The 22,226-nt window shown below is 42.8% G+C and overlaps 1 long non-coding RNA gene across 1 annotated transcript in view; it reads right to left on the bottom strand.

Moving 5' to 3' along the window:
- LOC138288528 (uncharacterized) overlaps positions 1-22,226 on the bottom strand; it is a 135,945-nt gene that overhangs the window by 5,370 nt on the left and 108,349 nt on the right. The window contains exon 2 of the long non-coding RNA XR_011202439.1: positions 7,479-7,606. This is a non-coding gene — a long non-coding RNA (uncharacterized lncRNA). The remainder of the gene's footprint in view (positions 1-7,478; positions 7,607-22,226) is intronic.

Genomic DNA, 22,226 nt, shown 5'->3' with positions numbered 1-22,226 from the left:
AATTAACACTGCAAATGTCATTGAGTTTTTAAAAGAACTTTCTGCCCGAGAAGGATATCCGGTGGTCCTAGTTACGGACAATGGAGTACAGTAGAAGTCAGTGGAGATGGAGAATTTTTTTACACTTCCAACATCCGCCATGCTACTACTGCTTTATATGAACCACAAAGTAATGGTCAAGTAGAGAGATTCAACCGTGTTTTGAAACAGGACATATTGTGGGCTTAGGAGTTTGGAGCAGGATGGAAGGATAAACTCAGGGAAAAGTTATGGTTGTATCGCATAACACCCTATACTACTACTACTATAGCTAGTCCTTTTAGGTGGAGAAGTGTGGCACAATGGTTAGAGCAGCAGACCCTGATGCAGAGAAGTGGCTTGAGACCAGGGTTCAATTCCCACCTCAGTGGGTCTTGGGCTCAATTCCCTTGGACCAGATAATTCTCGCCTTGGTGCCTAATCTAATTGATGGGTGTAACTCTGGGCAATAGCTTGCTTAATCTCCACAACAGCACTTGGATGCCTGGCTTTACCCTGGGGGCTGTCCAGGAGTAGGCACCTCACAGGGAAAAGCCAGGAGGAGTTCCTAAGCGGTATGTGTGCAGTGCCTTGAGACCCTAAGGGGTGAGTAGTGTGCTATACAAGTGTTAAGTTTACAGTTTTAAGTTGTTTAAAGGAAGGGAACCGGTGTCTAAATTGTGTCCCTGGTGGGTTAAGAAAAGACAAGGTGAAAGAGTTAATGATGTGAGCAGACAAGATTTAGAGACAAGGGTTAAAAAAGACACAGGATAAGTTTAAATATGCATATGATTCCAAATGGAAAGTCAAAGTACCTGATTTTGCAGTAGGTGATTGGGTCAGGATTCGGAAGCCTGGGTTGTTAGCAAAAGGAGAATTTAAATTTGGTAAACCTACACGGGTGGTCGAAGTGAATCGTAATAGTGTGGTCACTCAAGATGGGAAAGAGCGGAACGTTAGGAGAGTGGCTAAATGCAAAGGTTACTCTTAATTAGTGTGTATATTCCAAATTATCTGTTATATTTGATTCTATGTTTCCAGGTGCAATGTCTACATTATTTGTGTAGTCTTTTTCTATTGTTTTGTTTTGGGTTTTTTCATTTGTGTGTTGTTTGGTCTTTCCCTTATTTTATTTAATTTTTCTTTCTTCCCTTAAGGAGGAAGATGTGTTACATTCTAGTACTGTACCTTTTATTTATATGTTTTATCTTTTAACTAGGGCATGCGCAGCTGGTTGGTTATGTAGATTCTGTTTGGAACTCTTGTGGGCAGGCCGGATTGAGATGTCAAAGGTTTCAGTTGTGTACGGTGCTGTTCCCAATAAATCTGTGAAAGCTTTTATTGTGGACTTATTATTCAACACCATGTGAATTAGTTATCTGTAATTTGAATTCAGTTTCACATCCATTACTATCACCAAAAAAAGAAAATTATTTAATTTTCTTATTTCATCTCTTATTAAGTCAGTTTCCATCAACAGTAAAGCCAAACTGCTTTCTTTCCACAATTAGTAGACTTTGATTACTTTTACCAGAAAATGCTCTACTTTTTACTTATTTAAACATTACCAGCCATCATAACCTCATCAATTCTTTAGGAAAGCGTGTTATCCTTGTATGAAAGGAGGTCATTAGCTGGGAAGGATGTGGGTCCTTCTCAAGAAATAAGTTTGCATTTTCAGTCTACTGTGAACCAATTATCTTCTTCTAGCACTTGACTCATCCAGAATAGCAAGGCAGAGCAGTCCAAGGCTTACTTAGGGCCAGCAGTGTAGGCTAGTACAAAGGTCTGCAGGCATACGGCAAACAGCACCCAAAAAATCATTGTTCAGTCAATTACCTTTACATACTTAAAAGAAAAGTACTTTTTTAATCACACACTACTTAATACTATGCATTAATGTACAAATATATTCATGATGACACCTGGAAACATCTATGGCACCCCGAGCAAGACGTATACCCTAAGGCCATGGTATCCCCTAAATAGGCTGGATACAATATAATGTGATGTATTCATTAAAATGCAGGCCAACTTGTTTTGTCAGGGTGCTACCAATTAATAAAAACATTTGATAATAAACAAGTGCAATACCATTAAAATCACTATAGACTGGCAGTTGCTCTTCTGGCATCTCATATAGTCTCAATAAAACTGTTGGTGGTGCCCCGGTCATGTCTGAAAGAACCACAGAACCCCATGTGGAAAACGTTTATTTAGGTATCCACTCCCTACAAGCTACTCAGCTGTTTTGCAGCCACACAGGAACCAGCTGGCATATTGTTGTTGCTTCCGCACTGACATCAGATGTGAAGCTGAGTCTGGGTGTGTCCACCCTTCTCCATACACAGGCACAGGGGAGCAAGGCAGAACCCATCTGTCCTGGTGCTTCAGCGTGGCAGAACTCACGTTTCTCCTTTCCCCGTGAAACATTCTGGAGTGTAACGGCTCCTAGGTTCTTTATTTAGAGGTCAGGCTTGTCTTGTGTTGCTCTCTGATGAACTGGGGAACAACAGCGACAATTCCGAAAGGTAAGAGTGGCATCAGGTGGAACACTTTTTGTCATTTTTTCCCTGGAACCTTGATCTTCCTCAGGCAGTTTACACAGCTTCAGGAACAGGAGGCCATGTGTCTCCATCCTCTCTCACGCCGCCCCCCAGGGGACAAATCTTCTTTATGTGCTTTGTCCATCTGAATGGGCCAATCTGAATGAGTTTGGATCACCTGGCACCTAAGCATTTGTATTTCAGTAGAAGCTTGATTTTCTGTACTTAGGCTGCTTGCTCAGGACCTGTCCTCTGTCCAGCATCTAGTGTTGCCCAGCCATAGCCCTCAAGGCAGACTATCCTCCCTTCCTCTCTCTTCAGGTCCCATAGCCTGTGTGGCCACTTGAAAGACACCCATGTGATAGCAGAAGATACGGGCAGCCCTCTGACGGGAGTCACTCCTTTTCAGGCTCAGTCCACAGGTGTTCCAGAGAAACCTCTCTTCTCCAGGGTCCCCAGAGGGGTTAAACTGGTCAGTGCCACTGGCCCTGGAGAGGAGAGTCCACAGAGTCCCAGTCAGGCTACGATATGACCCAGGTGCTCCATCACCCAAGACACAGGTCTAGTCTTGTTCAGGGCCCTTTGGAATCTATCTCTCTCCCTTCTCATGACTGTGCAGAGATTTTGAAGAGAGGTGGAATTTTCTCGAAGGTAAGCACCTCTGTCCAATTCCAATTCTAGGATGACACATTGTAACTCCACCCCTGTCCCGAACCTACTGGAAAGCATCTTGGTATATTTCAAAATAGCAGTTTGAAGTGGTCTGTTGAAATACCTGTCTGAGAGCCTGAAACCACATTATCAACATTCACAGCTGCCTCGTCCCTTCCTTCAAAAATTCAAACGGGTGCCCCTCCTGTTATAGGCTGTACAGATCTGGCCTTTCTCCTTAGGATGAGCCTGTCCAGGTGTGGGGTAGTGTAAAAAGTACCTATCACATGCAGACTCCTTCCCCCCCTTACCTTTCTCAGGAACAGGTACAAGCATTGCCAAATGACCACATTGTGTGATCGTGTGACTGTGTTGGGAGACCTTTGATCCTCAGGCTGGCAAGCAGAGCAACTAACTTAGCCAAACAGGGGAAACAAAAGCCTAGACTCTAGTTAGGAGCAGAGTCAAAGAAATATGACAAAATCTCAAGTGCCAGAAGGAGTACGAATATGACAAAAGTGACAATGAATTTTCAATCGGTATTCATTTTTGCCATATGATCAGTGCTTCACACTAGTCTCTAGGCGTAAACTATATTTTGGTACAGATCGTGCCCATAATGTATAACACAATAAGACATACCCTTCTCGCTACATTACAGACTTACACTGTAAGGCCTACACCAGACCAGCACCAATGGAGTTGAATGGTAGTTCCACTTGCTCAGCCTACACAAGTGTGCAGATGTGTGTGTACATCTGTTCATATGCAGCCATAGTCTCTTACCCCAACAGCAGACCATATTTTAAGAGACAGACACTGGCAACTTGCACTCGCCATCCTTTTTGTTAGAGTTTAGGTGTGTTAGACTCACTCAAAGTAAAACATACAGTGGTTCAAAAGGGTTGGATCCTATTTTCCTACAATCCTCATGTTGCCAAGCTTTCTTAAGATGATAATCAATTTGTTCATCAGGTTGTTTGAACCATGGTAGTTTATCTATCCTGTAACTACTTTTGGCAATGCCACTATATTTCAAACATCAACAAACTATGTTGATCAAACAAGGAGAAGAAATTATGCTATAGTTGGGCAATGACTATGTGTGCTCCAGCTAGAGGTTTCATGAGCTCCCTTTTCCTTCCTAATTAGGTCAGGAAGCAAGCATCTTTTGCAGCCTACCACAACAGTATTGTTGAGACCTGTTGCCATGCTCCTAGGATAATTCCTTTCCCCAATATTTTCTCTCAGTCTCAATTACAGGCATTTGGTCATCTCAATAAGGCCATTCTTTCATATGGTTTTAAGGGAACTGGAAGACCAATGAATTCTTCTGTTTAGTATAATATGCTAATTGTGTCACTTAGGGCCATATGTACGAACACTTTTTCCCATTGACACAGAATGGGTAAAAACCTTTGCTACATCTGGCCCTTAATACCCATAATATATTTACACATAAAACCTTAAAAAGTAAAATATTACAGAAGCAAATTTGTTCCTATTGTTTACAGCTCTTAACAAATGGCTTATATTTAACACAACATCTAAAATGAATAGATTTAAAAGAAATTTAAAACCCCTGTCATCGGGCAGTAATTCATACATTCTGCATAGCAGCATAGTTAAAAGGTTTCTAGGAAATTTCAATAGCAAGTAGAATAGTTTGCCTAAAATCTCAAGACTGTTCGGAGCAGCAGCAGTTTCTCCTGGAGGGTATCGGAGCACCCCCCCCCCCCCGTCTGCTGTGAGCCGCGCTAATTGTGAACAATAAAATGGCAATAAAGTGATTTAATTGCCATTTTTTTTCACAAGGCACACCGCAGCCATCAGCCTGCCCCAGAGCCAGGAGAAATGAGGGGCATGTCCTCTGTTGAATGGAGGACTAGGGCAGTGCTGGCCAGACACTGCAAAATGGACATGTCAGTTTGGCCAGCAGTCTTGCGCCGGACAGACTGACATGCGCACTTTGAAGCTCTCCACTCAGCTGCCTTGGACAGCTGGGTAGAGACCAAACACAGGCCTAAAGGGCCTGAAAGGGCATCTAGCCAACTCGCTTCATCCAATCCTGGCACAGGTCTCACACTGGTTAACAGCATGTGAGCAGCACCTGGATTGCTTAAGGAAGTTTCCCCTTGCACTCAATCCAGTCAGAGACACAGATTGTGAAGGACGCAGAGGACACAGCCCTGGTAAAAACATGTATTTTATTTTTAATTTTAACATGATGAATGCAAGTGTTTTTTATTGTGCAAGCGTGTGTTATGTTTGTGTTTTCACTGTTTTGGGATGAGGTGGCGCATGTATCTTGTCCCACCACTTTCACATATTGCAGCTGCTGCTTGTTATGAGACCCCTCACCTCAAAATGCATTAGACAATATTCAAGGACACCTATTCAAATCAGAAGTAATACATTATATAACACGGGATTATCTACAAACAACAGATAGGAGACATGACTGAATCAGTTTTACATTCTAAGAAACTAACAATGTGTTCTTAGTAATGGCATGTTCAATATCATTAACATGTTTATAAACCTGGAAAATCAATTCACGTAACATGTAATCTATCAAAACAGTGCCACCTTCTTTGTAATAAATATTTTTTTATTCATTTCCCTTCAAAAGTTTGAAAAATAGGGTCAAAATCCCATAGCACAGGTAGACATTCAAGAACGCTCTGTGTTTTTATTTTATTTTATACATTTGTTACAGGAATGACTGAGTGACCTGGAAACATTCTGTTAAAATGGTACACCCATTGAGAGAGGCCAATGGTTCATTTGAAACCCTTTCAGTGAGAGGTGTCCAATTGAAATTGCTTGACAATAAAGGAGCAGATGTAGAAATCCAATTTGCAATCATCAACTCTTCGATTCTCAAAATCACTGGGTTTGTGAAAGCAAAATGGGTTTAACTATGCATTAAACCCATTTTGCAAGTCAGAAAAACCTTTCTGGCAGAATGGGTTTAGCGACCCATACCAAATAACTATTAGGAAAGATTCTGAAAGTAGCATTCCCTCCTCATTGTGATTCAGTATGGAATGTATCCAAGATTTGTATCCAGTAGTTGTGGTCGCCAATCAGTGACCAGTTATTCGACACCTCAAAGGTTCTGATAACTGATTTGCGATAATGATGGTGTCTCCCTGGGATACCTTCTCTTTTGTTAATCATGTTCAGTGACCTTAAGGGGAGTAGGCAGTACTCCAAGGGAAGACTGCCTGTCCCTCCTCCCAAAGTTTTCTCAAACTGAAAGCTTTGGTTTCACACCAGCACTGGTTACGTCAATGAACCCGGGCTGCTTTAAATAAAGGATTTCTGTTTGGGAATATCATCATCGGATAGTGTTTGCAACCAGTGACAGGTGGTTGCACATAATAACCCTCCTTATAGGTATGCACTAGGCAGGTCATTCTACAACCACTTAGTACTGTGGGTTTTGAGATGCAACCTATTAGTAGATATGTTGCATAGCAAAATCTGAGGCAGGACGCAAAACATCACTGCACTATTTTTGACCACTTTCGATGACCCATCTCCGAGTACATCTATCAAAAAAGTTCCTGACATTAGTACTAAATTGACAACCTCCAGCTTCATGTTCACCAAGTGCCACTACAGACATACTTTTTCCTTCTGAAAATCACATTGATTGTAAATACGTTTTCTTTTCAATACTATTGAAGTTCATTCAGGTGATATTGCAGTGTGCTATGCAATAAGATCAAATCATCAACAAAAAGCAGAACATTCAGATGGTTAGTCAACAATTTCAGTGAAAATTGAGCCCAATTTCTGTCATGGGAACATTTCATCAGATTTTATAAAAATGTATTTATACCCATTTTTGCCATCCTTAGCCATAAATATTCAAGATCAACAGTACCGAGTGTTGCCCGAACGTAAACAAACATAAAGTTTACAATTATAACATGGTTTTAGGCAATGTACCACAAAGTAAAGATGTGATGAGCGGTACTGAGCCTAGGGCAAAAGCCTTTGTGTTCCGACTAGTCGTGTTTTGAACTAAATAATTCAATACGAGCTAGGGCTCCTTTTGCCACCTTTTTAAACAGAATTTTAGATGGAATCCCCCTCCCACTAGTAGGTAATCTGACACATATCATGCACCTAAATCCGTTCATTTAACTAAAATCACAATAACTAGGCCTTGTGAGTTTGGGGCATTTGTCCTAGGAAGATAATTAACTGTTAGTGGGCTTGGTGTACACAATTTTCATTTAAAATCTTGACCTGTCATTGAGGAGCACTTCCAGAGGAAACGTCTTTGGTAGGAAAGCATTGACCACGCTGCACATTACACAACTGTCCATCAGATCTTGTAAGGTTTTGACTTTCAGTTTCTGATCTTTACAGGACACCTGTAACAGAGGGGCAAAAAAGAAAGGACAGCAAAATATTAACATTGTGAATAGCAGCATTACCTCTGTGAAATAGTTCTAATGAGAAGGGTTTTAATAGAGCTTTATTTTTTTTTATATCTTCAGTGACAATTCCACCTAAAGATCAAAATAGTAGTCTCGTGAATAGAAGAAAAGATGCAATAAATGAGTTGGCCTTTGAAAATATTTATAAGGGAACATGGGAAACGTGGCTGGGTAAAATTTATATTCTGAAACAAATGTGACATAATTATTTAGTGCAGTCTCCGGCAAAACATTTTACAAATATGGCTAGGTAAAATTATTATTTGGCTGCAAAGGTGACATAATTATTAAGTTCAAAAACTCCAGCAAAAATGTTTTTTGTTGGAGTATTATTTGCATGAGATTGTATATAATCATAAAATAGTTTTCACCTGCTATCGCTTAAAATGTGCCACCTTCTTGAAGTTGGGAACGTGTGAAGAAATACTCAACAAATTGGCTAAAGCCCGCAGTTACAAAAAAATCACTTCTGCTCCCTCTCATCAAAATTTTAAAAAAGTGTGAAGGTGGTAGATACATATAATCAAGTTTAAAATTCTAAAATGAAAGCAGTTAGGAAAGCTGGGAAAACATTCAATGTGAATGGTCCATGATTAAGAAATAACATTCTTCGTACAATCAAATTTAATCAGCCTCTTAGACCTGACAGCCTTAGGGTGGTCTCCCCCAACTTTTTGCCTGCCCCCCTCAATTTTTTTTACACTGTTTATGCTGGTTTTAGGACTCTGCGCTCTTTACCACTGCTAACCAGTTCTAAGGTGCATATGCTCTCTCCCTTAAAACATGGTAACATTGGGTCTTACCTAATTGGCATATTTGATCTACTTGTAAGTCCCTAGTAAAGTGCACTACAGGTGCCCAGGACCTTTAGATTGAATGCTACTAGTGGGCCGGCAGCACTGGTTGTGCCACCCACATAAGTAGCCCCTTAACATGTCTCAAGCCTGCCATTGCAGGGCCTTTGTGTGCAGTTTCACTGCCACTTCGACTTGGCTTTTAAAAGTACTTGTCAAGCCTTAAACTCCCCTTTTTCTACATATAAGTCACCCCTAAGGTAGGCCCTAGGTAACACAAAGGGCAGGGTGCTGTGTAGGTAAACGGCAGGACATATACATGTGAGTTTTATATATCCTGGTAGTGGAAAACTCCTAAGTTTGTTTTACACTGCTGTGAGGCCTACTCCTTTCATAGGCTAACATTAGGGCTACCATCCTATATTGTTTGAGTGGTAGATTCTGATCAGAAAGGAGTAGACAGGTCATGTTTAGTATTGCCAGAATGGTAACACATAATCCTGCTGACTGGTGATGTTGAATTTTATATTACTATTTTAGAAATACTACTTTTAGAAAGTGAGCATTTCTCTGCACTTAAAAATTCTTCTGTGCCTTACAGCCTGTCTCCAATCCACATCTAGGCTGGGCTTGTTGACAGCTCCCTTGTGCATTTCACCCCAACAACCACAAACACAGGATGCTCAGCCCCACCTGATCACATCTGCATACTGAATGGGTCTTCCTGGGCTGGAAGGGTGGAAGGCCTGACACTTACATTTCAAAGGACAGTGCCTGCCTTCACACAATGGACTGCCAAACTCCCTACTGGGGCCCTTGCTGACATGGTTGTAATGAAAGGGGACCTTGTGCACTTCAAAATCACTCTTTGAAGTCTCGCCCACTTCAAAGGAACTTTTGGGTATATAAACTGGGACCATGACCCTACCAACTTAGACGCTTCTTAAGACAGACACTCTGGCTGCCCAGAGGACTCACCTGGACTGCTTTGCTGTAAGGGACTGCTGCCTTGCTGCTGCCTTGCTGCTGCCCTGCTGCCTTGCTGGCCTCTGGCTCTACTGAGAAGTGCTCTCCAAGGACATGGATTGAGCTTGCCCCCTGTTCCTGAAGTCTCAGGGCCAAAAAAACTTCATCTCTGTAAGGAAACTCCTTGTGCGGTGAAAATCGACGCACAGCCTACTGGAAACAGCGCACAGCCTGTCCAGCGGTGAGAAAATCACAGCATTGCAGAACCGGAACGAGGCAGCCCGGCTCCCTGAGTGGAGATCGATGCAGTGCCAATGTTGCGACCGGAACTTCGAAGCACAGCCCACCGGATTGACGCATTGCCGAGCCAGAATGATGCAGCCCAACTTCCCACGAGAAGAATCAATGCAGCAGCAGCCGTGCGGCAGAAATTCCACCGCATCACCCACCGGATCGACACAACCGCTGTGACTTCATCCCGCACGCCCAGGATATCCACACATCATCCCTGGACATCAAAAAACCCTGCATCACAAAGGGGATTCAAGCCTGCACGCCAGAAATCGATGCAAAGCCCTTACTGTGGAGAAAAGAATCGATGCATCTTCTGTGCGTGCCCAGAAAATCGAAAGCACACCTACTTTTTCCATGCATCTACTCCTCTGCGGTCTTCGTACGTGTAATTTTGATGCAAACCAGGTACTTTGTGCTTGCAAGAGACAATTGTTGCTTTTAAGAACTAAAGACTCTACTTATCATTACAAAAGTGATATTTCAACTTGTGATTATCAAATCTTGATCGTTTTGACCTTAATTTAATCATATAAATATCCTATATTTTTTTAATCCTGTGTGGTGTCCTTTTGTGGTGTTCTCAATGTGTTAATGCATGATTTATTGCATAAATACTATACACATTGCCTTCTATGTTAAGCCTCACTGCTCAGGATAATTTGGATTGTGTGTGACTTACACTGACTAGGATTGTGATCCCTATTTGGACAAAGGTGTATACCTATGCCAACGAGAGAACCCATTTCTAACACAGTCCTTTCCAATTTTTTGTTTTCTTTTTAACACAATAAAATAACGGTGTATAAAATGTTTTTAAAAAACAACATTTTAATTTGAAATAGATTAAAAACATATACTTGAACAAAAATTGTTGATTTTTGTAGTAGCAAAAATGTTTGATTATAAATCAGAGTTTACAGATGTAAAAACTGAAGGTGACTGTTTAGGTCTTTCTTTTAGTATTTTGTTCATAGTCATATGGTGTCCTGGCAAATGTTTTATTTCAAGGGTTTGTCACGGACATTAGAGCAATCTATAACACTTTTTCACTGCCTTAATTAAGAACCGCTACATTCTTTAGAGTTACTAAAAGGCAGTTAGCAGAAAGGATCAACTTTAATTATTGTTTTGTTTAAAAATCTACTGATCTAATTGCAGCAGTGTCAAACTCCTTAGCTGATGATTGGATAAAGAGGTCTGGGTTCAGATTTAAATTTTTGTGTGCCACACAAATAATGTTATTCAGAAGGTAACTGATCAATGTTTTGATTAAATAGAGGCTGGGTGTACTGCCCTGTGCAAGTCTCACTCTCCTACCCTTTTTCTACCAAAATTATTGGAAATCAAAAAGAATAGAGAATCACTTAAGCATCCTGCTATATCTCTGGATCGATCATGTTCCAGCACAGCGTCTAAAAACAACTGTCCTTCAATTTCGCTCTTCTTATGCACATTTTTTAAATCTGGTTATTTATTTTGGACTCTATACTTGACTCATTTGTGGGTGAAATCATTACTGTTTAAAAAAATTTTAAACACAGACACTTTGTCAAATTACGGATCCATCTCTAACTTATTTGACATGGCAAACATTTTTAGAGGAGATTGCTCTTATGCAATTCACAAACGTCTCAAGGAGGCTAATGGTCTGATGTTTTCAATCTGGAATTCACCGCAAACATGGGACTAAGAGAGTGCTGCTACAGATTATACCTTTTTTATTTTATTTATTGGTTCAATTGAACTTAATCTCTAGCTACAAAGGGGGAGCTACAGAGGGAAATACTTCAATGGCGCCCTCCACTTACACACTTGATCAACACAAAACTCCTTGGTATATCTCACACCACTATTCCTAACTCCATGGGGACCACCTATTCTTAATTAAACTGAAACAGTTTAGTGCTGATGTAGGAACACCCCCAGTGTGTGTTTAAAATTAAAAAAACAGGTCCTGTGCCTGAGGAACACTATATGTGAAACAAAAATTGCCTGGAAAGAATATAGATAGAAAAAGGAAGTGCCTCACATAAGCAAACACCATTGAGCACCTGCCAGGTTCTCACCAAACTGCTCACTTTATTATCATCAGCAACATTACTAAATAAACGGAGAAATCAACACCTGAACAAGAGCAGAAGATTGATGTGTGTGTGTGTGTAGCCTACTGTGTATAACACACATCTCAAATGAATCCTCCCTGGGCCCTCATATATAGAGTTTCTTCCTCATCAGAAAAAAAACTCTAAAAATGAGTTGTGTGGCATGTGTGGCATGTGACAATTGTCTTTAATTTCCAGTGCTCACAGGCCCAGCTTTAGGGCGGTGCAGCCGCACCAGGTGCTGGCCTGGATTGGGGGGTGCTGACCTCAGGGGGGCACTGTGTTTAGCAATAACTTAGAAACTCGTGATTTAAAAGCACCTGCTGAAAAGTTAACTGTGCGTCCAGCCTTCAGAAAGCAAATAAAATATCAAGACAACTCTTGTGATTAATGTTCCTGCTAGGGAGAGAGATGGGAGTTTTGTCTAGCAGCAGTGTTGGCTTGCCATAAAGTAGTATAGAGGGTTAATATACCTGCTACAAAGAACAGAACTATATTTTATGTAGATAGCTGAGTAGATTAGTAAAGCCAACCTTTACAAGTGCATTAAAACAAATGAATGTATGTGAAAGGGGGGCTATGGAGAGATGAGGGGCACATTTGCCAGGTAGTAGTGAGTAAATCTGAGAAAGAGGTCAGTGCGCCAAAAAAGACAGTCGCACAGGGCACCACTAGCGCTAAAGCCGGCCCTGAGTGCTCACCCTCATGATTAAAAACGTTTGACAAAGGCAGTGAGGGAGAGCTGTCCCTGCTGGGGGCACAAAGGCTGTTTAGGCCTCTTGGGGATGATCACACTACTGCAAGATGGCGGCTGTTTTTGAACTTGGCTGCAACCGTGATCTGGGAGAAAAATGGCTTCGACACGCCTCACACTTGTTGAAAAGCATGGTAGTGGCAGGTGCTCAATGGGGTTCATATTGAACATATGCGCTGACTCCAGAGGTAAGTGACAGATTTCTTTTGCTGTGGGGCACATACACATTGTACATGTAAGGACGCAGGCAAACGCTGACAGGAGAAGTGTTAAAAATACATCTTGGGCCGTTCCTGGTGGCTGTTTTCACTACAAACGTAGGCCTTCTCTAAGTAGCAAAAGCTTGAAGTCCGCTATGGGGAAATAGGACGAGGAGATTTGATGCAGAGAGATTGTGATACAAGTGTAAACGCTACCTCACCGTTTTCTCCTTTAACCCCTTAGCTGCTGGGCCAACCGACCCCCCAGTGCTGAGCCCTTTTTTGGCTATTTGGTGTAGTTCGCACTTAGGTATTCATAACTTTTTGTCCACATAAGCTATCCAAGCCAAGTTTGCAGCCTTTTTTCCAACATCCTAGGGATTCTAAAGGTACCCAGAGTTTGTGGGTTCCCCTGGAGGAGACCAAGAAATTAGCCAAAAAACAGCAACAATTTCGTTTTTTTTTTACAAAAAAATTGGGGAAAAGGGCTGCTGAAGAAGGCTTGTGGTTTTTTCCCTGAAAATGGCATCAACAAAGGGTTTTTAATGGGGCATACCCCATTTTTACAATGTTTTGTGCTTTCAGGCTCCTTCCAGTTAGTGACAGAAATGGGTGTAAAACCAATGCTGGATCATGGAAAGCTAAACGTTTCTGAAAAGTAGAAAAAAGTCTGAATTCATCAAGGGGTCAGTTGTGTAGATTCTACAAGGTTTGCCTACAGAAATAACAGTTGCAATAAAAACGTTTTGAAATTGAGGTGAAAAAAACATCAGTTTTTCTCCATGTTTTTTAAAGCAATATACCATTATGTCTGTTGGACTCTTCTGGATATGGGGATCTATAGGTCTTGTAGGTTCATCAAGAACCCTAGGTACCCAGAGCCAATAAATGAGCCGCACCTTGCAATGGGTTTTCATTCTATACTGGGTATACAGCAATTCATTTGCTGATATATAAAGAGTGAAAAACAGGTATCAAGAAAACCTTTGTATTTCCAAAATGGGCACAAGATAAGGTGTTGAGAAGCAGTGGTTATTTGCACCTCTCTGAATTCCGGGGTGCCAACACTGGCATGTGAATTACAGGCCATTTCTCAAATAGACGTCTTTTTTACACACAGTCTTACATTTGGAAAAAACAAATGTAGAGAAAGACAAGGGTCAGTAACACTTGTTCTGCTATTCTGTGTTCCCCCAAGTCTCCCGATAAAAATGGTACCTCACTTGCGTGGGTAGGCCTAATGCGAGTGACAGGAAACGCAACATGGCCACATCACATTTTTACATTGAAAACTGACGTGTTTTTTGGAAAGTGCCTAGCTGTGGATTTTGGCTTTTAACTCAGCCGGCACCTAAGAAAACCTACCAAACATGTGCATTTTTTAAAACTAGACACCTAGGGGAATCAAAGATGGGGTGACTAGTGGGGATCTCACCAGGTTCTGTTACCCAGAATCCTATGCAAACCTAAAACTTTGACCAAAAAAACACTTTTTCCTCATATTTCGGTGACAGAAAGTTCTGGAATCTGAGAGAAGCCACTCATTTTCTTCCACCCAGCATTCCCCCACGTCTCCCGATACAAATGATACCTCAGTTGTGTGGGTAGGCCTAGTGCCCACAACAGGAAATGCCCCAAAATACAACATGGACACATCACATTTTCCCCAAAGCAAACAAAGCTGTTTTTTGCAATGTGCCTAGCTGTGAATTTTGGCCTCTAGCTCAGCCGGCACCTAGGGAAACCTACCAAACCTCTGCATTTTTCAAAACTAGACACGTAGGGGAATCCAAGATAGGGTGACTTGTGAGGCTCTGACCAGGTTCTGTTGCCCAGAATCCCCTGCAAACCTCAAACGTTGGCCAAAACAAACACTTTTTCCTCACATTTCGGTAACAGAAAGTTCTGGAATCTGAGAGGAGCCACAAATTTTCTTCCACCCAATGTTCCCCCAAGTCTTCTGATAAAAATGGTACCTCACTTGTGTGGGAAGGCCTAGTTCCCGCAACAGGAAATGCCCCAAAACACAACATGGGCACACCACATTTTCCCAAAGAAAACAGAGCTGTATTTTGCAAAGTGCCTAGCTGTGGATTTTGGCCTCTAGCTCAGCCTGCAGCTAAGGAAACCTACCAAACCTGTGCATTTTTTTAAGCTAGACACCTAGGGGAATCCAAGATGGGGTGACTTGTGGGGCTCTCACCAGGTTCTGGTACCCAGAATCCTTTGCAAACCTCACAATTTGGCCCAAAAAAAAAAATTTCCTCACATTTCGGTGACACAAAGTTCTGAGAGGAACCACAAATTTCCTTCCACCCAGTGGTCCCCCAAGTCGCCCGATAAAAATGGTACCTCACTTGCGTGGGTAGGCCTAGTGTCCGTGACAGGAAATGCCCCAAAACACAACGTGTTCACATCACATTTTCCCAAAGAAAACAGAGGGTTTTTTGCAAAGTGCCTAGCTGTGGATTTTGGCCTCTAGCTCAGCGGAACCTAGGGAAACCTACCCCCCCGGAGAAATGAACAAGTGTACAGAAATAAAAAAAGCTACCATTTGATGAATGTGCAAATGGTGTGTTTGGCGGACCAGTACATCTTCCATGTGAATGCCAAGTATCCTGGCTCTGTGCATGACACCTATATCTAGCGCAATAGCAGTATCCCTTATGTGATGGGCCAACTCCAGAGGCACCGGGTGTGGCTAATAGGTGAGTCCAAGGTCTCCACACAGTATGAGTAGGTGTCTGGGTATGGGGTTGTCCCTAAGGGTCAGTGTGTGTCTTACAATTGTCCCTCAAAATTTGCAGGTGACTCTGGTTACCCCAACCTGTCATGGCTATTGACCCCAGTGAGGAATCCCAGGACAAGGGCAGAGGAACGCTGCAATGAGGCACATGGGCAAACTAGGCGGATTATTGAGAGGACATTCGGCCTCCTGAAAGCCAGATCCCGGTGCCTCCATCTGACAGGTGGCTCCCTGTACTACTCACCGAAGAAGGTGTGCCAGATCATCGTTGCATGTTGCACAACCTGGCCTTGAGATACCAGGTGCCTTTTCTGGTGAAGGTGTTGTGGCAGCGGTGGAGCCTGTGGACAGTGAGGAAGAGGAGGCAGAGGAAGAAGATGTTGACAACAGGACAAACATCATCCTGCAGTACTTCCAGTGACACACATGTAAGAGACTGTGGCCCTCATCCTGACCTTGGCGGGCGGCGGAGGCCGCCTGCCAAAGTCCCGTCGTCAGGTTACCGTTCCGCGGTCGAAAGACCGCGGCGGTAATTCTGACATTCCCGCTGGGCTGGCGGGCGGCCGCCTTCAGGCCGCCCGCCAGCCCAGCGGGAAAGAGGCTTCCACGATGAAGCCGGCTCAGAATCGAGCCGGCGGAGTGGAAGCTGTGCGACGGGTGCAGTTGCACCCGTCGCGTATTTCACTGTCTGCGCAGCAGACAGTGAAATACATTTAGGGGCCCTCTTACGGGGGCCCCTGCAGTGCCCATGCCAGTGGCATGGGCACTGCAGGGGCCCCCAGGGGCCCCGCGACCCCCCCTACCGCCATCCGGTTCCCGGCGGGCGGACCGCCGGGAACTGGATGGCGGTAGGGGGGGTCGGAATCCCCTCGGCGGCGCAGCAAGCTGCGCCGCCTTGGAGGATTCCAAGGGGCAGCGGAAAACCGGCGGGAGACCGCCGGTTTTCCTGCACTGACCGCGGTGTAACTCTGTTAATATGGTCCTGCCTTAGGGTTCTGCCTTATATATATTTTTAGATAATTTTGAATATTTTTGTATATATTTGTATAGATAATAAGGGTTTCACTATATTATTTTTAGGAATTATCAAGCACATTAAAGGTGTTGGTGAACAGGAGCGGGCTTTACCTACTCCTGGCGTTAAGGGTCTGTTTATTTGTTATTTTATACAGTGTGGTAATTTTGGTGTATTATAATTGTTTAGGCACTGTTGCTTTTTGTCCGGAGGAGGCCGTATGTGATAAGGCCGAAACGTGTCGACTACATCAAATGAAGGAGTGGCTCTTGGAATTTTGAATAAGATTGAATAGCTTGGGGAATGGATTGAACTTTTATCCTTGTGAACAATGGTCTTCACTATATAAGATACGTCCTTCCCACAACAGTCACTACCTGGAAATATGAATGCTTACCACTAGATGGTTTAGCAGCTTTCTTTTTATGTACTACGGTGCCCTTGTTTGGTTTTTGTATTGTGTTTTACATGTGTTATGGCTATGTACAGGCGACATTTGGACTTCTGGATTTAATTTATCTATTCGGAATAAAATAAATTATTTTTCAGTAAAAAATTTAGTTTTTTGCTTAGATAATTAAATATATATCTATCCCTGCTGGATATTTAGCTTTCTTTTCTTTACCTTTGTCCCCTATCCAGGTGGGTTACCAGGACTGCCCCTTACTTGGTGTATATTGCTTTTAGGATAGAGCAGCTTTTTTTTAGCTTTTTTGGATTCCTTCACCTTCGGTGGCATCCGGTAATGGCGTCATGCCTGTTACGGCAATGGGGAGGGTGTAGTGAACCCTAGTTCGTTTTATTGGGATAACAGGAGTTAGCTTAGCCTTTGGCTTGCAGACTCGTGCCCCCGTCACCTACTGACTTTTAACCTACTTAACTCGCTCTGTCTTAGACCATTTATTTAATTAATTCTTCTAAGATGGCTGCCTTGTTCATACTTAAGCCCTTATTGTTTAGACTTATGATATCAGTGTCACCTCGCTAAGGCGTCAAAGCAAGCATCAAAGACAAACAAACTGTAGGTGCTCACATTAGAAATTATCATCCCAAGCATGCGGCGTTATCTATTGTTTGGGAACAACCTACGTCAGGGGTGCAAGTAGATCTGTATAAATACATCACACTTGAGACAGATAATCAGAGGGATTCCGACCAGATACCATGGCTGCTATCGATGCTGCACGTCGCCTTGACGCTGACCTGGACTTCGTGTTCTTCCGAAGTCTGAGCCAGAGACCTCATCCAAGGTAACCAGGTTTGGGGGCTCCTTCCCGGGATTTGGCATTGGCAGATGTCGGTTTAACATACCAAGGTCTCCTTTAGGTAGAAGGTTAGGCCTATCTTGATAGGGTATTAGGACATATTACACCCCTCATATCTTTTTATATTATTGCAAGATGGTGGGGGTCTTTATAATAATGACTCTTGTCTTTACCATTCTGTTCCTTGCACTGTTCATTATCCTAATCATTGCAGCCCATATAACTTTACCATTCTGTTCCTTGCACTGTTCATTATCCTAATCATTGCAGCCCTGTTAAACAAAAACTATTGAAACCTTACTGCATCCTCGTCATTGCCTGTGTTTGATTGAGACATGATGTATCTGTGAGAAAGGGGTAATTTCTGTTCAACCACGACATTCCCTGAGATGTCATGCTTCTGAGTCCATGCATAAAGGCTGCCACAAATCACCCTTGACCGTGTGGGTTTTGGTGAGGTGCTGCTAAAAAGGCAGAAGGGTTGGGATTAGAGTTGTGACTTGTTGTAGGACAGGCATAGTCACCTACAAACAGAAGTACTGTCATCCTCAAACCAGCAGTCTTGCCTAGAGCAAGAGTGCAACTACGACAGGACAGTGCAGTGCCTTGCGGAAAAATGAGCTGCTAGCTCTAAAATGTGTAGACAGGAGGGATGTGTACATGATAACTACCATCCATGATGAGAGTACTTCACCTACGGCTGTTTGGTGATCAAGTTGCTGAAGTGTGCAAACCTGTGTGCATTTTAGACTACAATAACCACATGGGTGGTGTTGATAGAGTACATCAGAGGTTGTAACCTTACACTGATACTCGGAAGTCTTACAGTTGGTATAAGAAATTAGTAGTTCACCTGTTCCACTTGGCAACTTTTAATTCTTTTGTTGTGTTCAAGAATAGTTCTCCAGAGTCAAGGATGACATTTGTGAAATGTCAGGAGTCTGTCATAGCAAGCCTTGTTGTGCTGGAACAGGCAAGAGTTCTTAGAGAAGCAGTGGTGGAGGATGTGGCTGGATTGAAAGATCGTCACTTTGCTGAGCACATTCCTCCCACGGCCAAAAAATACTTTCCTACTAAGAGATATAGAGTCTGTGCTCGAAGAGTTATCAGGAAGGAGACTAGGATGTACTACCCTGATTGTCCTTCAAAGCCTGAGCTGTGTGTGGGTTGCTGTTTCAGGAGCTACCACACACAGAAGAATTATTGAGAAATACCGTGAGCGTAAACTGCTGTTTTATATTTTCATATGTTCAGTTTCATGTTTTGAGTTTGTAGTTTTGTACCTATTTATAATTAGTGGTTTCTTTATTGTTTAAAATCCAAAAAAAAGTGATGGCGGTGTGCATGGAGTGGTGCTTGGCTGGCAGTGTGCATGGAGTGGCGCTTGGCTGGCGGTGTGTGTGGAGTGGCAGTGTGTGTGGGGTGGCGCCTGGCTGGCGGTGTGTGTGGGGTGGCGCTTGGCTGGCGGTATGCGTGGAGTGGCGCTTGGTTGACGGTGCCAGCCACACGCCAGTCCACACACTCCCATCAGCCGGTGTGATTGCTGTATCAGGCATATGGGCGTATGAAAGTGATGGGCCCTTGAATGGCGCTGTCTGTTGATGCAAGTGTTGTAATGTGCTAGGCCTGCGGCTGGCGGCATGAATGGTCTTGTGCATGTCATGTATGAAAGGTGTGTGAATAGACTGTAAAGCGGTTGGTACCTTGATGCGGCTTTACAGCTCACGAGCTGTGAGTCATTGGTTTGGTTTTTGGGCCTTTCAGTTATTAACAGTGCATTTCACTTTTGTGAAATGTCTTGTTAATAAAATTTGATCTACTGAACCATCACTCACCCTCGTACCAAAACCAACCAGTAGGTGTAGTAAAAAAGACAAAACCTGATCCGCTGTAATCAGGCGTCGCAGCACACCCGTGATACGCCTCGTGTCTCAGGTGGGACCCCGATGATGAAGCATGCCACCAACTTGGTTGGTGGGTGAGGGGTCTTTTTAATATAACCCAAGTGTGTTTCTTTTCACAATTTTAATGTTTGGAACATCACATAAGTACTTGGACATATCTAAATGATCTATGACAAAACTACCTGTGTTTGGGGGGGCTCCGGGCGCGGCCTTCATCTAGGGAAACCTACCAAACCCTGCCATTTTTTTAAACTAGACAACCCAAGGAGTCCAGGGAGGTGTGGCTTGCATGGATTCCCCAACCTTTTGTTACCTATTCTCCTCTGCAAACCTCAAAATTTGCTTTAAAAAGTATATTTTCCTCACTTTTCTTTGTAGGATCATCGCTCCAGCACACATTTCCTACCACCCAGCATTCCCCTCAGTCTCCCAAGTAAAATGATACCTCACTTGTGTGGGTCCCCGAAGCAGAGTCAGCCTAAAGATTTATAAAAGAAAAATATGTGCTTATCAACTCGCTGTTCTATCCCCTTAATCTCTCCAGGTTTTCGGCTTTTTTCTGTTGCAGGCACCATTTTTATCAGGAGACTTGGGGGAACGCTGGGTGGAAGGAAATTTGTGGCTCCTCTCAGATTCCAGAACTTTCTGTCACCGAAATGTGAGGAAAATGCGTTTTTGTAGCCAAAATTTGAGGTTTGCAAAGGATTCTGGGTAACAGAACCTGGTCAGAGCCCCACATGTCACCCCATCTTGGTAGGTTTCCCTAGGTGCCGGCTGAGTTAGAGGCCAAAATCTACAGGTAGGCACTTTGCAAAAAACAGCTCTGTTTTCTGTGATGTGTCCACGTTGTATTTTGGGGCATATCCTGTCACGGGCGCTAGGTCTACCCACACAAGTGAGGTATCATTTTTATCGGGAGACGTGGGGGACCATAGAATAGCAAAACAAGTGTTATTGCCCCTTTTCTTTCTCTACATTTTTCCCTTCCAAATGTAAGACAGTGTGTAAAAAAGACATCTATTTGAGAAATGCCCTGTAATTCACATGCTAGTATGGGCACCCCGGAATTCAGAGATGTGCAAATAACCACTGCTTCTCAACACCTTATCTTGTGCCCATTTTGGAAATACAAAGGTTTTCTTGATAGCTATTTTTTACTCTTTATATTTCAGCAAATGAATTGCTGTATACCCGGTATAGTATGAAAACCCACTGCAGGGTGCAGGTCATTTATTGGCTCTGGGTACCTAGAGTTCTTGATGAACCTACAAGCCCTATATATCCCCGCAACCAGAAGAGTCCAGCAGACGTAACGGTATATTGCTTTCGAAAATCTGACATTGCAGGAAAAAGTTACAGAGTAAAACGTAGAGACAAATTGATGTTTTTTTCACCTCAATTTCAATATTTTTCTTTTTCAGTTGTTATTTTCTGTAGGAAACCCTTGTAGGATCTACACAAATTACCCCTTGCTGAATTCAGAATTTTGTCTACTTTTCAGAAATGTTGCGGTTTCTGGGATCCAGCGTTGGTTTCATGCCCATTTCTGTCACTGACTGGAAGGAGGCTGAAAGCACAAAAAATCGTAAAAATGGGGAATGTCCCAGTAAAATGCCAAAGTTGTGTTGAAAAATTGGGTTTTCTGATTCAAGTCTGCCTGTTCCTAAAATCTGGGAAGCTGGTGATTTTAGCACCGCAAACCCTTTGTTGATGCCCTTTTCAGGGAAAAAAACACAAGCCTTCTTCTGCAGACCCTTTTTCCCATTTTTTTTTTAAAAACGAAAATTTCACTGTATTTTGGCTAATTTCTTGGCCTCCTTCTGGGGAACCCACAAAATCTGGGTACCTCTAGAATCCCTAGGATGTTGGAAAAAAAGGACGCAAATTTGGCGTGGGTAGCTTATGTGAACAAAAAGTTATGAGGGCCTAAGCGCGAACTGCTCCAAATAGCCAAAAAAAGGCTCGGCACAGGAGGGGGAAAAGGCCTGGCAGCGAAGGGGTTAAATTGTATTTCAGAAGTGCAGAGGTGTATTAGAACTAATACAGATAGAATGATGGTTGGAGATAACAAGTTCACCTTGGGCATTTCTCATACTCAGGATTATATTATTTTTAGTAGTGTCTTTGTGTACCAATTGAGACCCACTACTGTAGTTTCCTTCACCATATTGCCTGGCACAAGCTTTCTATCCAGAAAACCTATCTCTGTGCCCAGTGCGTCACGAAATCCAAGCAGGGTTATTCATTTCAGCTATTTTGAGGGGTCTGCGTCTACTTTGAGCGTTGTTTTCAGCATTTTGGGTTTATTTTACAACTCGTGTAACCATGGGCCAAGAAAGCAAGGATGCGGGGGTCCTGCAGTGTAACAGGAATATGCCCTTTCCTCTCATACACCTAAACAATGTTCTGGGTCGTGTTACCGGAATGTCCTGGAAATTTAATGGGAAATGTCAAGGGTCCCTGTGTGCGGGCCATATACATTAATAATGGTTATAGGATGGTCATTTTAAGAAC

Source organism: Pleurodeles waltl, chromosome 4_1, assembly GCF_031143425.1.
Source record: "Pleurodeles waltl isolate 20211129_DDA chromosome 4_1, aPleWal1.hap1.20221129, whole genome shotgun sequence".
NCBI lineage: Eukaryota > Metazoa > Chordata > Amphibia > Caudata > Salamandridae > Pleurodeles > Pleurodeles waltl.
Note: the sequence above shows the minus strand (reverse complement) of the source record. Positions and strands in the feature narration are given on the sequence as shown.